Raw genomic sequence first — 18222 nt, 5'->3', positions numbered from 1 at the left:
ACCAGGCTTATTCTGTTTATTTCTACATGTTCTCTCCTGGTGTTCATTAAACAACATACTTAAACTTCAGCCTTGATTCATTCATTCATTCATTCATTCATTCAACTACTGAGTACTTGCCATCTGAGTACTCAACACAGATACTGTTTTGGGCACTAGGGACATAAATAAAGAGGTAAAGTTCCTGTTCTCATGGAGTTTACAGTTCTAGTGGGGTAAACAGAAAACAAATATAAATATGTGTCAGGTGGTGATAAATGCTAAGAAGTGTGAAAGCTGATCATAAGAATTGGGTCATTCTTGTCGTACCTAACTAAAACAAAGTCGAGAAATTAGCTGGTGGAAGCACTCAGGATACAAAACATTGCTCCAGGAATGTTATTCTCTGCAAGCTTGACTGCTGAAACTGCTTATTGTAACCCAAACCAGTTTTATGTATAGTTTCTGAGATAACTTGCTGCAACTCTAGGACTAATTTTGCCCACTGCAGTTGCTCACCAGTTAGAGCTTGCCAGCTCCCCACACCCTTACTAGTGCCAATGAACTTTCTCAAAGAGGAATCCGTAACATTCCTCCATTTTGTAAAACCTCTAACTTTCTCTTTGTTCTTCAGAGAGAGCATTACTTTCAGTTCAAGCCAGGGACTATCTCTCCAAGTTGTAAACTGATACTGTGAATGAAACTTTCTTTTCTACTAGCTAGTCATCCTGGTGGTCCTTTGGATGACAGACAAAAAAAGGATAAGGAGGACCCAACAAAGGAGACTGAGAAGCAGCAGCCAATCAAGTAGGAAGAGAACAAGGAAAGAGTACTTTCTGGGTCTCAAAACATGAATGAGTAGATTTTGAAATATTTATCAATGTGATTGCTGTTCCTCCCAAACTAAATTATAATTTTACTTGTAAACCAAGGCTCCCTTCTCCTCTCCTGCCCTACCTGGGTAGACAGAAGTTACACACTATGTGACTGGAAACAAAAGGGACAAAGATTATAGTGAGTTAGGCCATTAGAAGCCTTCAGTAAGATGAAAAATATTGTTGCCTTGCAAGTGTTTCTGCTGGGAAAGAAGAAAGGAATGGGAGGAGCCAAAATGACTAACTAGACTATGGACCACTGACCAGAGCCTGTAATCATTCACACTACTACTAAGGAGTGCCCTGGAAGCATGTAACCAAAGAGTTGTCAGCTGGTAAGGACCACCAATTGCCAATGGCCACCCCAGACCCTCAGTTTTGCATTCCCTTTGTGCCCTGAGATTCTGCCCATCTGACAGTCAGAGAACTTGAAGCACGCTCACCACTGCCCCAAGATGAAAGACTTGGTAACCTTATGGAGTGATGGTGATAGGAAAGGAACACCCTATCTTTCACCAAGGTGGAATTATACAAAACCTGTTTAAAGTGGGCCAGAGATCTGGGACATACAACACATAGCCTCTGTTTTACATACACACACATTCCTGGTATTTAGAATTCCCAAATGTACAGGTGAAGAAAACTAAGCAAACAAGAAACAAATGGATTTGAGATAGGCATATGAGAAGAGGCTGGAAGCAGAGGACTGACATTTCAAGATGGGCTAAGATCTCAGAATGTTGATCAACTAAAATGGAAATCCCAGTCTCAATGGAAAATTTGTATTTCTCATCTTTCTTAAAACCCCACTTTGCCAGAGTTGTTTTAAATGCAAATTGGAATGTGATTGACCTATGACCAAGGATTATATGTATATAATATATATGGCTAAGAAATCTCGAGACATGCAATCTGGAGACCCAGGAGAGCTGAAGATATAATTGTAATCCAAGAATAAGAGGCCTGAGAAGCAGAAAAGCTGCTGGTGTAACTTTCAGTCTGAGTCCTAGACTGAATCCAAATCCTTCTCAGATTCCTAGTCTGATACAATATGATCTAAACCATATCATCCAAGTGTAAGTCTGTTCTCACACTGCTATAAAGAAATGCCTGAGATTGAGTACTTTATAAAGAAAAGAGGTTTAATTGGCTCACAGTTCTGCAGGCTGTACAGGAAGCATGGCAGCTTGTGCTTCTGGGGAGGCCTCAGGGAGCTCATGGGGGAAGGCAAAGTGGGAGCAGACATCTGTCGTGGCAGGAGAAGGACCAAGGGTGGGCAAGGGGGAGGTACTACACACTTCTAAACAACCAGGTCTCACTCGCTATCTCAACACAGAACCCAGGGGTAAATCTACCCCTATGATCCAATCACCTCCCATCAGGTCCCACCTCCAACATTGGGAATTATAATTTGACATGAGATTTGGGTGGGGACAGAGATCAAAATCATATCACCAAAGGTGGGAGAAGACCAATGCCCCAGCCAGAAGACCGGCAGAGAGTAAATTCTCCCTTTCTCAGTCTTTTCCTTCTACTCAGGCTTCCAATGGCCTGGATGAGGCTCAGTCATGCTAAGGAGGGCAATAAGTCTACAGATTCAGATATTAATCTCATTCAGAAAAACCTCCACAGACACACTCAGAATAATGTTTAACCAAATATCTGGGCACACAATGGCCCAGTCAAATTAACATGCAAAATTAACTATCATATATGGATTCTTCCAAATACAGTTCAGGGTGTTATTTTAAAAAGTTTTTCTAGGCACTGAAGGGCATCCATGGTGGTTAGATTGGGCCAGGGTCACTTAGAAGGATTAATTTCAGATCTGAATATCTGTCTTGGACAACCTCACCCCCTTATGTTTACATCCTCAGAGAGGGGTTATGTAGGAATGAGGGAGTCACAGTGAAGGGAAAGTTAGAGAAGGGGACAGGCCACCTGTGAAAGGCCAACCATACTGGGAGCAGAGAGGGGTAAATCCAGTCCAGATTGGAAAGCTTGAGGGAAGACAGAAAAGCCATATTCTTTGCTATTTGGAAGAAGGTATTAATCCCATTGCTTGTCCTTTTACCCTCATCGGAGGCCGACCTGGAGAGGTGGGAAAAGGCACATAATCTTTGGTAGGAATAGAGGCATCACAAAATCAGAGGACCTGAGCTTGGGGTGCCTGTGGCTTTGATGGGAGCTTTAGAATCTGAAAGGTTGAAGGGGCTGTTATGGCCCTAGTAAGAAAGGAGAGGAAGTGGGATACTGAGGGATCTGCTTTGGTCTTTCTGTAGCCTTTCCCAAGGGCTAGCTGAAAATGAAAATCTCAGGTTGTTCCGAATTGGTTTCTAGGCCAGCCCTCTATTACTAGGCTGGTGATGCTACAATTAATCAAAAGATCATTGACCCCTGATAGAGGTCTTTACTAGTGCCAAAATCTACCCAGCTGCACTTTCTGCATCCCACCCCCAACACATACACACAAACACACGCGTACACCACATACACACTCAATTTTCAGCATTATATAACTGGCAATCACAAAATATTTCAGTTGAATTAAGCCAGAGTTCAAATCAGAACAGTGAGGCAAAGCTAGAATATTAGAAAAAAATTACTTGTTATGTGTCAGCCTCTTTCACACAGTTAATTTCATTTACTCCTTACGTGAACCCTTTGAGATGGGTAATATTACCACAGTTTTGATGATACTGAAACTAAGGATGAATAAGTTTAAGTAATTTGTTAAAATACCTTCCTAATAACCAGTGAGGCTTTCAAATCCAAGGCGAGTGCTGTTTCCACCACTATATTTAGGCTTTTGTACACCCAGAAGCAAGAAAATCATTCAGGAGACTGAGGCAAGACACAGGTAGAGAGAAGGGGGAGAAAAGTCAGGACAGCCAGCATGAAGAGTGTCTTCGGTCGCCTAAATACTTTAGCTATGGCCAGGCCTTGGACAATTCATGCTAATTTGAATGCAAACGAGCATTGATATGCTGTGTTCACTGGGAATCCAACCAAGGCTTTGATAATCGTTGGGAGAGGGAGGCAGTCCTGCTATCTTGGTTTATAACCACCTGGACTTTTATATGGAAGGTTATGACTCTTCAATACACTCTGCTCTAGAGAAGGCCAAAAGTGGTAATTCTAAAGTCAGTCTAGTATCTCCTAGCCTTAGAGGTATCTGGGGAGCAGAACAAATATAACTGAGACCCTTCCCAGTCCAAGATATTCTGCAGATACTTTACTTTGGGTTTTGGAAAAACAATAGAAGTAGTTACTACATAGGTAAAGGGCATATTTTAAAACACTAAAATTCTTTGATGTTAAAAGCATAGTGAAAGAAGTATCTGCTTATTACCTAAAACAGATGTTCTTTGTATTCTCTACCACAGTCACCTCTGCCCATCTCTGATTTTCGTGCAGCTGTGGGAGAATGGATATAGCCATCCTGACAGAGTCCCATCTCAAGCACATACCATAACATCTTAGGCTATTTTGTTGAAGGCTTCCTCTACAAGTGTAGAAGCCTGTTCAGCTAGGTCTGAGGCACAAACTGGAAGAAGTGGATGAGAATAACATCCCCTCAGGCAAACTTGAAAGAATGATAAACAAGAATTGGTACATAAATGCCCCAACGTCCTGTCCTTTGACAAGAAAATTCTCAGCTATGTTCTACATGGGCCCTTAGAGGGCCACTAGCAAAAATGAGCCTCAGTTGCCCACAGTGGAACCAGCTCAATAACTCATTCTTTGTTGGCTTTAGACTTTCCCTGTCTCACCCTCCCTGCTTACTCCCTCCTGCTCCTTGAGATCATCTAATCTACTCCACCTACATCCATGTCTTAGGGTCTGCTGTTGGAAAAACCTAAACTTACAATCAACCTTTTAAATTCAAACAAGGTTGGGAGCTTTGACAATACCCAATTTTGTGAACACCCATGTATTAGTCTGATTGAAGAATAATTACCTTTGTCCAGAGGAGGCTCCAGAAGCCAATCCTTTACCTTCTTTCTAAGTAGATAGGCCTTTAAAAAGATATACACAATCAACAAGCTCTTTAGCACATCATGTCTTCCTGAGTCATACACTAATGAGGAAAACGGAGGATCCTACCCATAAGAGAACTGTGAGTTCAAAGTTCTCACCACTATGGAAAGAGATGCAGACTCCACAGGCTAGATCAGATGGTGGAAAACTGGGCCTCCTGGAGGCTGTGCCTTGATGCAGGGCAGTCCAGGAGCCAAATCAACAAAAGTAAATGCATCTTTGTGCCAGTGTTCCACTGTAAATCCAACCCAGCTGCTCCCAGCATGTTTTCTATTTCTCTACTTCCCACCACTATCCAGCTTCTTCACTCTGAATCTTCTGCCCCCTTCATTAGTCCTTCTTATTACAACTTCTGTCCACTCATACTTACTGCTTGCTGTGGCTCCTAATGATGTGGCTTCTCTTCGTCCACAATTTCTGCTTCAGCTCCTGCTCTTAATTGCCTTATTTTTGCCCTACTTCTAATTCAGAATTTCCTTAGAAAGGAATTCCAATTTGTAGAGTCATGAAATATTGTCTCTGTTTGGGCAGAGCTTTGGCCTGAGGCCACACTCTGCAGGACAGTTAAAAGGAAACAACATATTCATGTCTAGGGATCATGACTGTAATTACTCTGCCTTTTCCCATATTTGACTTGAGATGTTTGCTACCCCTCTCTCCGTAACATCTTTTCAGAGAACTATGGAATCATACAGTGTTATGGTTGGAAATGAACCTACAGTTCATCATTTTACTAAAGATCTTACCTCTGTAAGACCACATCATCCTTTTTAAACTGTTCACTTCCCCTCCAGTTGCCCTTCTAACTTGGTTGTGATAGGTTAATATCTGTTTGTCCCTGATATCTTCTTTTACCCTCTCTGACAAACTTCTCCCCCATTTTTTTTTCTGCCCATGAAGAAAAAGTTGAGCTACTACCATTTCATTCTTGATCACAGTATGTCACCTCATCATACACCCATAATCTGACTTTTTTTTAAAGATCTCTTGATGATTCTGTTTGCACAAGACAAAAAATTGAGTAAAGTTGTTTTCTGCTTTCTTTTGATAGTAGATGAGAACAGAATAGACTCAACTATGAAGCGGAAAGTGTTTAAAGGATCAAAGTTATCTGATGGAACATCAAGAGGATTCTTTCTTTCAAGAGAAATGGGGTCTCGCTCTGTCATAGTAGCACAATCATAGCTCAGTGCAGCTTGAACTCCTGGGCTCCAGTGATCCTCCTGCCTCAGTCTCCCAAGCAGCTGGGACTACAGATGAATACCATCACGCCCCCAGCTAGTAAGAGGATTCTATGTGTTGATTCATAGGGAAACCAGAGACTAGAGATGCCTATGAAGACACTTTCGTGAAGTTAGAAGAATTACCTTTGAATGAAGAAAGGAGCTGACTAGAAGTAATTTATTGAATAACACACATGGATTTTTTAAAACCTACAAAAGATAAATGTGAGAAAGATAAGGAATTTGGGGAATCCTCCCATGTCCTCCAGTCTTACTATACATTAGGAGTTCTGATGGGACAGAAATCCTACCAATGTGATGAATGTGGCAAAGCTTTCAATCAGAGTGCATACCTCAATGGCCATCAGAAAGTCTATACTGGAGTGAAACCTGTGAATGAATATTATATGACATTCAGGTAGAATTTTCCATCCAATGTACATTTTTATGTCAGATATTTTTATCTCCAGAAATTGAATTTAAATCTTTTAAATATCTTTTGTGTCTGGTAATCAAGTTCAATCTTTCCCCTTGATTTTTGCTTATATAATATATAGCTATAATAACTGCATTAATATCCTTGTTTGTTGATTCTTTGTATCAGTTTGAGGTCCGGTTTGAATAACTGATTTTTCTCATCAATAAAGGTTGTATTTTCCTGTTTGTTTATATGCCGACTGGTAACTGTATGTCAGACATTTTTCATTTTACATTGTTGGAGGCAGAATACTTTTTGTTCCCATAACTATTCTAGGGCATAGGGGATGCAGTTAAGTTACATTAGGTTAGAGAACATATTTTGTATTATTTAAATCCTTCTGATGTATTAAGGTTTGTTTTTTCACCTAGTATATCATTTTTCCTGGAGAATGTCCCATGTGTACTTGAGAAGAAGGTATATTCTGCTATTCTTCAGTGGTATGTTCTAGGGCTGTATTGGGCCTGGTTGGTTAATAGGGCTCACGTCCTCTATTTCCTTGTTGATCTTCTTTCTGATATTCTATTATTGAAAGTTGGGTGTTGAAGCCTCCAACTATTATTGTTGAATTGTCTATTTCCCTGCTTCATCTCTTTCAGTGTTTAATGTATTTCGGGCGTATTTCAGTAGCTGAATACACATTTGTAATTGTTCTATCTTTCTGATAAATTGACCCCAGTATTGTTATAAAATGTCCCTTTTTTATCTGAAATAGTATCTTTTCTTTGGTTTTAAAGTCTAGTTTGTCTTGTCATATAACCACTCAAGCTTTCTTATGGTTATTATTTGCAAGATACATCTTTTTCCATCCTTTTACTTTTTTTTTTTTTTTTGAGACGGAGTTTCGCTCTTGTTACCCAGGCTGGAGTGCAATGGCACGATCTCGGCTCACCGCAACCTCCGCCACCTGGGTTCAGGCAATTCTCCTGCCTCAGCCTCCTGAGTAGCTGGGATTACAGGCACGTACCACCATGCCCAGCTAATTTTTTTGTGTTTTTAGTAGAGACGGGGTTTCACCATGTTGACCAGGATGGTCTCGATCTCTTGACCTCGTGATCCACCCGCCTTGGCCTCCCAAAGTGCTGGGATTACAGGCTTGAGCCACCGCGCCTGGCCCCATCCTTTTACTTTTAATCAATTTGTATCTTTGAAACGAAAGTGTGTCTCCTGTAAACAGCATATAATTGGATCTTGTTTTTTTATCCAGGCTGACAATCTCTGCTTTTTTATTGGATTGATTAATCCATTCACATTTAATTTTATTACTGATACAGGGCTTTAGCACACATTTCATCTGGAAGAAGATATAGTTGGATTTATGTCTGCCATTTTACTTTTTTTTGTTCTCTTTATTATTATGATATTATGAACTCATTCTTTTTCTTTTTCTTTTCTTTCTTTCTTTTTTGACAGGGCCTCACTCTACTCCCAGGCTGGAGTGCAGTGACATGATCATGGCTCACCGAAGCCTTGAACTCCTAGGCTCAAGTGATCCTGATGCCTCAGCCTCTCAAGTAGCTGGGACTACAGGCATGTACCACTATGCCCAGCTAACTTTTTTAACTTTTTTTTTTTTTTTTGAGATGGAGTCTCACACTGTTGCCTGGGCTGGAGTGCAGTGGCATGATCTTGGCCCACTGCAATCTCCGCCTCCCAGGTTCAAGCGATTTTCCTGCCTCAGCCTCCTGAGTAGCTGGGATTACAGGCACCCACCACGACACCCAGCTAATTTTTTGTATTTTTAGTAGAGACGGAGTTTCACCATGTTGGACAGGCTGGTCTTGAACTCCTGACCTCATGAATTGCCTGCTTCAGCCTCCCAAAGTGCTGAGATTACAGATGTAAGCCACCATGCCCGGCCACTTATAAAAATTTTTAATAGAAATGAGGTCTCACTATGTTGCGCATGCTGGTCTCAAACTCCTGAGCTCAAGCAATCCTCCCACCTTAGAATTATTTCCCCAATCCCCAATCCCCCGGCAATCACCATTCTACTTTCTGTCTGTATGAGTTTGACTGTTTACGTATCTCTTAGAAGTGGAATTATAGCCTTTGTTTCTGTGTGACTGGTTTCTTTACTAAATTTGTTTATCAGTTCAGCTGCCTTAGCCTCCCAAAATGCTGGGATTACAGACATGAGCCTCCACACCCAACCTGTTTTTAATTTTTTGAGAAATTGCCAAACTGTTTTCTGTAGCAGCTGTGCCATTTTACATCCTCACCAATGGTGCACAAAGGTACCGATTCTGCACATTCTCATCAATGCTTATGATTTTCTTGTTGTCATTTTGTTTTTGATAATAACTATCATAATGTTGTGAGAGACCTCTCATTGTGGCTTGATTTGTACTTCTCTAATGATTAATGATAACTACCATTTTTTCATATGCTTGTTGACCATTTGTATAACATTGGAGAAATGTCTATTTAAGTCTTTTGCTAATTTTTTACATTTTTTGTTGTTGAATTGTAGGAGTTATTTATATATTCTGGATATCAACTACTTATCAAATGTTTAATTGAATTTTCTCCCATACCATAGGCTGCCATTTCAGTCTGATTATGTCTTTTGGTGCACAGAAGTTTTAAATTTTACTTTTATTTTTATTTTTTCAAGACAGAGGCTCTCTCTGTTGCCCAGGCTGGAGTGCAGTGGCATAATCTCGGCTCACTGCAACCTCTGCCTCCCAGGTTCAAGGGATTCTCCTGCCTTAGACTCCTGAGTAGCTGGGAGTACACACACACACCACCACATCCAGCTAATTTTTGTGTTTTAAGTACAGATGGGGTTTTGCCATTTGGGGCCAGGCTGGTCTCTAACTCCTGACCTCAAGTGATCCAACCTCCTCAGCCTCCCAAAGTGCTGGAAGTACAGGCATGAGCCACTGTGCCTGGCTTTACTTTTATTGCCTGTGCTTTTGGTGTCATATCCAATAATTCATTGCCAAATCCACATTTAACTTTTAAAAAACAGCCAAACTGTTTACTACACTCGTTACACTACTTTACATTTCTGCCTACAATGTTTGAAAGTTCCAGTTCCTCCACATACTTGCCAATATGTGATGTGGACTATCATTAATTTTCATCATTTTAATTGAGGTGTAGTGGCATCTCCCTGTGCTTTTAATTTGCATTACCCTAAAAACCAATGATGTTGAACATCTTTTCCAGTGCTTATTTGCCATCTTAATATCTTCTTCAGTGATGTGTCCATTCAGATCATTACACATTATTTTATTGAATTCCTTATTATTGAACTTTGATACTTTTGGATACAAATCCTTCATCAGATATATACTTTAGTCATATTTTTTACTAGATTATGGCTTGTTTTGTAATTTTCCTAACAGTACTTTTCAAAAAACAGATCTTTTACTTTTGATGACATACACTTTATCAAATTGTTTTTTGTGAATCATACCTTTGGTGTCACATGTAATAAATGTTTGTCTAATGGAAGATGACACGAATTTCTCCTGGTTTATTCTAGAATCATTGTTTTAGGTTCCCAACTGAGGTATACTATTTATTATTGATTAATTTTAATACATTGGGAGATATTGATCAAAGTTAACATTTTTACATAGGGATATTCAATAATTCCAATATGATTTGTTGGAAAGAAACCATTTATTCACTTTGAACATTTGTCAAAAATCAGTTTCCCATATATGTGTGGATCTGTTTCCAAAGTTTTTATTGCCTTCTATTTATCTATTTTTCTATCACTATGCCAAAATTACACTGTCTTGACTGCTGTAGTTCTACATAAGTCTTAAAATCAGGTTAGCCTTCCAATTTTTAAAAACATTTTTCTGAATTGTTTCGGCTACTCTAAGTTATTTGCATTTTCATATGGACTTTAAAGACAACTTTTTAATTTTAAAACACACATGCACAACTACTAGAATTTTGATTGAGATGGAGTTGAATCTAATTCAGTTTGTGGGCAATTAACATATTAACCATACTGCATACTCTAATCCATGAACAGAGTAGATTTAAGTTAGGTCTTCTTTAATTTTTCCCATCAATGTTTTATAATACTTAATATACAGATATTTTGCATTTTGTCATATTAGTTACTGTAGTTCATATTTTAATGCTCTTACAAATTGTATCATTATTGAAATTTTGATTTCAAATCATTTATTGCTAGTATATTAAAAAATTGATTTTTGAGAACGATCCAATATGGCTGATCGCTAACATCTCGGGATTGCAGCTCCCAGTGAAAGCACAGAGAACGAGAGGACGCCACACTTTCAGACAAATTCTTGTTGCTCACGGAGCAGAAGATTCCCAGTGGAGGAACCGCATGGGTCACCGCGCGACTCTTGTGGCCAGCGCAGCGGTTTTGCCGGCACCTTGGTGCGGCAGCTCTTGGTGCAGAGTAAACGGGACTGGTTCCCCTTCTGACTGACGTTTGGAGCTCTGGGAAGCCAGAGTCGCCTATTACAGACTCAAGAAGGAAGCCAGACTGGAAATTCCCCGGGCAGAAAAGCACCATCAGTCTTAATGCCACTGTTTTGGCCAGCAAAGTGGGTTGCTCATATTTCGGCCCTGGGAATTAACAACTTGGACATCCACCCAGAGACCTAATCTGAAAGTTGGTAATTACAAAGATGATAGGTTGATAAATTTACAATGATAGGAAGAAACCAGTGTAAAAAGGCTGAGAATACTCAAAATCAGAACACCTCTCCCTCTAAAGAGGATCACAGTTCCTCATCAAAGTGCATCCCATTAACAGAATCAGGCTTCAGAAGATGGATAATAAGAAACTTCTGTGAGTTAAATGAACATATTGTAGCCCAATGTAAAGAAACTAAGAACTTTGAAAAAAGGTTTGGCGAAATCCTAATGAGAATAGACAACTTAGAGAGGAATATAAGTGAATTAATGGAACTGAAGAATACAATACAGGAACTCCGAGAAGTATGCACAGGTTTAAACACTCGAATTGTTCAAGCAGAAGAAAGGATATCAGAGGTTGAAGTCCAACTTAATGAAATAAAATGAGAAGACAAGATTAGAGAGAAAAGGATAAAAAGGAATGAGCAAAGTCTCCAAGAAATGTGGGGCTATGTGAAAAGACCAAATTTACATTTGATAGGTGTACCTGAATGCGACGGAGAGAATGAATCCAAGCTGGAAAATATTCTTCAGGATATTATTCGGGAAAAATTTCCTAAACTAGCAAAGCAGGACACTATTCAACCCCAGGTAATACAGAGAACATCACAAAGATATTCCTCAAGAAGAGCAACCCCAAGGCACATAATTGTTAGATTCACCGGGGTTGAAATGAAGGAGAAAAATACTAAGGGCAACCAGAGAGAAAGGTCAGGTTACCCACAAAGGGAAGCCTAACAGACTTACAGCAGATCTCTCAGCAGAAACTCTGCAAGCCAGAAGAGAGTGGGGGCCAATATTCAACATCCTTAAAGAACAGAACTTTCAGCCCAGAATTTGATATCCAGCCAAACTAAGCTTCACAACTGAAGGAAAAATAAAATCTTTTATGAACAAGCAAGTACTCAGAGATTTTATTACCACCAGGCCTGCTTTACAAGAGCTTCTGAAAGAAGCATTACACATAGAAACAACCAGTATTAGCCTTTCTAAAAATATACCAAAAAGTAAAGAGCATCAACATAAAGAAGAATTTACATCAACAAATGGATAAAACAGCCAGTTAACATCAAATGGCAGTAATCCTAGATTTAAATCGACTAAATCCCCCAACCAAAAGATACAGCCAAAACTCAACTGTATGCTACATCCAGACCCGTTTCACATGCAAGGATACACAAAGACTCAAAACAAAGGGATGGAGAAAGATTTACCAACCAAATGGAGAGCAAAAATAAATAAATAAATAAAAAGCAGGAGTTGCAATTCTCTTATCTGATAAAATAGATTTTAAAGCAACACAGATATAGTGGTAAAAGGATCAATGCAACAATAAGAGCTAACGATCCTAACACCCAGATACATAGAGACTTGGACTCAACGAGACAGAAAATTAATGAGGATATCCAGGACTCGAACTCAGATCCAGAACAAGTAAACTTAATAAATATTTATAGAGCTCTCCACTTTAAATACACAAAATATACATTCTTGTCAATACCACATCACACCTACTCATAGGTTTAAATGAAATATTGATTGGCCATTATTAATACCCATTTTTTTTAGAATAAAGCAACATTTCCATTCTTTCTTCCTCTCCTTCACTCCTTTTTTTTCTTTCCTTCTCTCAAAAAAAAAAAAAAGAAAGAAAAAGAAATCAACTTGTAGACCTCTAGATCCATGTTGGCAATGTCTCTCTCTCTCACTGCCTGATTTCCTTCCATCCCTTCTCTCCCTCCCTCCTCCCTTCCTTCTGCCTTTCTTCCCTTTCTGCCTTCCTCCCTTCCTACAAAAAAAAATTGATTTTTATAAATTTATGTGTCCTGCAACCTTCCTAAACTCTCTTATTAGTTCTAGTAGCTTTTAAAATAGATAACTGGATTTTATACATAGTCAGTCGTGTTGTCTACAAAGAAGGACAATTTTACTTTGTTCTTTCAAGCCTACATGTCATTTGTTTATTTATTTAATTTAACTGCCCTGACTAGAATCTGCAGTACACTGTTGAGTTGAAAAAGTGATGAAAGCACTTTATCTTGTTTCTGATCTCAGGAGGAAAGCTTAGTCTTTCACCATTAAGTGTGATACCAACTATAAATTTTTTTTAGATACTTTAAAATCAGATTTAGGATGTCTTTTACTCCTAACGTGTAGAGGGTTTTAAAATTTCTAAATCAAGGATGGATATTGGATTTTTTCAAAAGCTTATTCTACACCATTATAGTGACCATAGTTTTTCACTTTTAGCTTGTTAATATGGCGAATTACATTGATCAATTTTCAAATATAAAGCCAACTTCACATTTTTTGAATAAATTCCCTTGGTTGTGATGTACTATTCAACTATTTGATAGTGATTTATTAAAATTTCATATTGTTGGCTTTAATTTTCTAAAATTTCATTTAGGATTTTTGCATTTATGTTTGTGAAGGCTATTGCTCTGTACATTTATTGTAACATTTTTATTGTATTGGATCTGGGTAATGCTGAATGAGTTGGAAAATTTCCTCATATTCAATTTTCTGCAGGAGCTTATATAAAGTTAGTACTATTTCTTCCTTAATCATCTGATAAAACTTACCAGTGAAGTCCCCTAGGTCTAGATTTTTTTAAATTTTTCATTTCTGTGGGCACATAGTAAGTGTGTATATTTATGAGGTACAGGAGAAACATGCAATGTGTACTAATCACATTGTGGAAAATGGGGTATCCATCCCCTCAAGTAGTGATTCTTTGTGTTACAATCAAATTATACTATCTTACTCATTTTAAAGTTTGCAATTAAATTATTATTGACTGTTGACATTCTGTTATCAAATATTAGGTCTTATTCATTCTTCTTATTATTTAATACCCATTAACCATCCCCACTACCCCCAAACCCCACTACCCTCCCCACCTTCTGGTAACCATCCTTTTACTCTCTATCCCCATTAGTTCAATTGCTTTGATTTAGAACAAATAAAAACATAAGATATTCATTTTTCTGTGTCTGGCTTCTTAACAATAATGACCTCTGTTCTATCCATGTTGTTGCAAATAACAGGATCTCATTCTTTTTTATAGCTGAATAGTATTCCACTATGTATAAGTACCACATTTTCTTTATGGACGCTTAGGTTGCTTCCAAATATTGGCCATGTGAGCAGTGCTGCAATAAACATAGGAGTACAGATATCTCTTCAATGTACTGATTTCCCTTGCTTTGGGTATATCCCCATCAGTGGGATTGCTAGATCACATGGTAGCTTTATTTTCAGTTTTGGTTGTAACCTCCAAACTGTTCTCCATAGTGGTTGTGCTAATTCACATTCCTGTCAACAGTGTATGAGGGTTCCCTTTTCTCCACATCCCCACCAACATTTGTTATCACCTGTCTTTTGAAAAAAGGCCATTTTAACTGGGCTGAGATGGTCTCATTGCAGTTTTTATTTGCATTTCTCTGATGATCAATGATGTTGGGCACCTTTTCAGATGACTTTTTGCCATTTGTATGTCTTCTTTTGAGAAATGTCTACTCAAATCTTTTGCTTATTTAAAAATCAAATTATTAGTTTTATATAGAGTTGTTTGAGCTCATTACATATTCTGGTTATTAATCTCTTGTCAGATAGGTAGTTTGCAAATATTTTCTCCCATTCTGTGGGTTGTTTCTTCACTTTGTTGACTGTTTTCTTTGCTGTGCGGAAGTTTTTTAACTTGATGTGATCCTGGGCCTAAATTTCTGTGTCTGCAGGAAAGTGTTTTAATTGTTTTTTATAGTTATAGTGCTATTCAGGTTATCTATTGTTTTTCTAAAGTGAGTATTGGTAGTTTGTGTCTGTCAGGGACCTGGCCATTTGATCTAAATTTCAAAGTTATTGGCATAAAGTTGTTTATAACATCCCCCCATTATCCTTTAATTGGTGTAGAATCCATCGTGATGTCACCTCTTTTAATCCCAATATTGATACTTTGTGTCTCTTTTCCTTTTTTTCCTGATCAGTCCTACTAGAAGCTTATGCATTTTATTTATTTTCTAAACAGCATTTTTGGCTTGATTTTGTCTATTTTCTATTTTATAGGTTCCCATTTTAATCTTTATTATTTCATTTCTTCTGTTTACTTTGCTCTTTTTATTCTAGTTTCTTAAACTTTACTCTTTTCTTTCTTTCTTTCTAACATTGAGATAGGGTTTCACTATTTGCCCAGGCTGCATTTGAACTCCTGGGCTCAGGCAATTCTCCCACCTCAGCCTTCCGAGTAGATGAGATTGTAGGCATGCACTACCACACCTGGCTACTTTTTTTTTTTTTGGTCTAGATACAGTCTATGATACTGTTTCCTAATGTGGATATTTAGTGCTATAATTTCTCATAGTTAATGTTTTGACAACATTCCATAATTTTTTTTTTTGAGATGGGGACTTGCTATCACCCAGGTTGGAGTACAATGGTGTGATTATAGCTCACTGTAGCCTCGAACTCCTGGGCTCAATGTTCCTTTCATGCCAGCCTCCCAAGTAGCTAGGACTATAGGCATGCTCCACCATGTCTAACTAAATTATTATTATTATTTTGTAGAGACAGGGTCTCACTATGTTATCCAGACCAGTCTTGAACTCCTGGCTTCAAGCAATCCTCCAACCTTGGCCTCCCAAAGTGCTGGGATTACAGGTTTTAGCCTATGCATGGCCATAACATTTTCTTCTTTCCTTTTTCTTATTATTATTTTGAGACAGAATTTTGTTCTGTTGCCCAGGATGATCATCCCACCTGAGCCTCTGGAGTAGCTGGGACTAAGGTATGTGCCACAACACCGACACACACACACACACACACACACACACACACACACACACACATATATATGTCATATTTTTTGTAGAGACAGTTTTGCCATGTTGCCCAGGCTGGTCACGAACTCCTGAGCTCAAGTGATTTGCCTGTCTCAGCCTCCCAAAGTCTTGGGATTACAGGTGTAAGGAGTCACTGTGCCTGGCCCATAACTTTTTTGATCAGCTATAATTATTTGTTTTTTAATGACTACTTTAGGATTTACAGTGTATGTCTTTAGCTTATTAGTCTACCTTCAAGTGGTATTATACTACTTCCTGTACAGTAGTGGCATACAGCAGTGGTTCTCATTTGGGGGCAATATTGAGAGATATTTTTAATTGTCAGGACTGGGGTAAAAGTCACTGATGCTGCTAAACATCCTAGAATATCAGGTCAGCCCCCGCAACAAAAATTGTCTGGTCTAAAATGTCAATAAGGTCAAGGTTGGGAAAAATCCATATTTCTATCAGATGTCTTTTTTTTTTTTGAGACGGAGTTTCACTGTTGTTACCCACTGGAGTGCAATGGCACAATCTCGGCTCACCTCCACCTCCTGGATTCAAGCAATTCTCTTGCCTCAGCCTCCTGAGTAGCTGGGACTACAGGTGCGCACCGCCATGCCCAGCTAATTTTTGTATTTTTAGTAGAGATGGGGTTTCACTTTGACCAGGATGGTCTCGATCTGTTGACCTCGTGATCCACCCACTTCGGCCTCCCAAAGTGCTGGGATTATAGGCGTGAGCCACTGCGCCCGGCCTTTCTTTCTTTTTTTTTTAACCTAAAAGACTTACTTTATAACATTTCTTGTAGTGCAGATCTGCGAGTGATCCATTATTTTAGCTTTTTAATGTCTGCAAATGTGCTCTGCCTTTGTTCTTGAACAATATTTTCACTGGTCTGGAATTCTAGTTTGGCTTACTCTGTTGTCCAGGCTGGAGTGGAATGGTGTGTTCATGGCTCACTGCAGCCTTGACTTCCTGCATTCAAGTGATCATGCCACCTCAGCCTCCAGAGTAGCTGGGGCTACTAGCTTTTGCTTTCAGTACTTTAAACATGCTGCTCCACTATCTTCATGGTTGCATTGTATCCAGTGAGAAATCTGTTGTGATCCTTGTCTTCTCCATACATAATGTCTTTGTTCTCTGGTCATGTTTTGAGCAGTTTAATTGTACAGTAGTTTTCTTCAGATTTATTATGTGGCTTACTGTTCTCCCCTACTGAAATAGGCCCTTATGAGTACTCTACCTAATGCACAAAGCAGTGTGGTGTTTTCAGTCCAGCTTGCGAGAACAGACACTATTGCTGGCCATGTTTATATGCCTGGCATCATTCCCTCTAATCCTTTGGGATGGTTCTTTCTTTGGGCTCAGATAAATTTTCCTCATATGCCAATCAGTAGTCTGCTGAGTATCCTAGGGGACCCTTCACAGATCCTCAGAATTCTCTGTGCAGGTCCCTTTCCTCTAGAACTCTGTCTTATGAACTTCTATCTGCTTTGTTCTCCTTAGCTTCTCAGATTTCTCTTCAACTCAGGAACTTCATCAGACAGCTACACCTGGGTATCCCATCCCTGTGTATGTAGCAGTCTGGGAACTCTGTCAAAACAATAAGTTAGGACATTTGTAGGGGTCATCTCATTTGTTTCCCATCTATCAGAGATCATTGTATTTTGTTATTATTGCCCAATGTCTTAAAAGCCATTATTTCATCTATTTTATTTGGAATTATTTCAAGCAGCAGTGCAATCCTGTAAGTCTTCTATGACCAGAAATAAAAGATTGTCCTTCAGTTTTCTAAGGACATATGTAAGCATTTCCCTTTTTTTTTTTTTTGAGAAAAAGTTTTGCTGTTGTTGCCCAGGCTGGAGTGCAATGACGTGATCTGAGCTCACAGCAACCCCCGCCTAGCAGGTTCAAGCGATTCTCCTGTCTCAGCCTCCTGAGTAACTGGGATTACAGGTGCATGCCACCATGCCTGGCTAATTTTTTTATTTTTAGTAGAGATGGGGTTTCATATTGGTCAGGCTGGTCTTGAACTCCTGACTTCAGGTGATCTGCCCACCTTGGCCTCCCAAAGTGCTGGGATTACAGGTGTGAGCCACCGCGCCCGGCGTATTTTCCCCTTTTTTAAATTAAATTTTCTTCTTAACCTAGGAATGATTTAGAAA

General features: G+C 39.0%; 2 protein-coding genes across 9 annotated transcripts in view; both read right to left on the bottom strand.

Annotated features, from left to right (window-relative positions):
• Positions 1–18222, bottom strand: part of LOC100405057 (zinc finger protein with KRAB and SCAN domains 7) — a 61055-nt gene that overhangs the window by 2027 nt on the left and 40806 nt on the right. The window lies entirely within an intron of this gene.
• ZNF197 (zinc finger protein 197) overlaps positions 1–18222 on the bottom strand; it is a 56290-nt gene that overhangs the window by 21624 nt on the left and 16444 nt on the right. The gene's annotated exons all lie outside the window — the stretch shown is intronic.

The sequence above is a fragment of the Callithrix jacchus genome, chromosome 15 (genome assembly GCF_049354715.1).
Source record: "Callithrix jacchus isolate 240 chromosome 15, calJac240_pri, whole genome shotgun sequence".
Lineage (NCBI taxonomy): Eukaryota > Metazoa > Chordata > Mammalia > Primates > Cebidae > Callithrix > Callithrix jacchus.
This window is presented reverse-complemented; position numbering and strand designations above follow the sequence as displayed.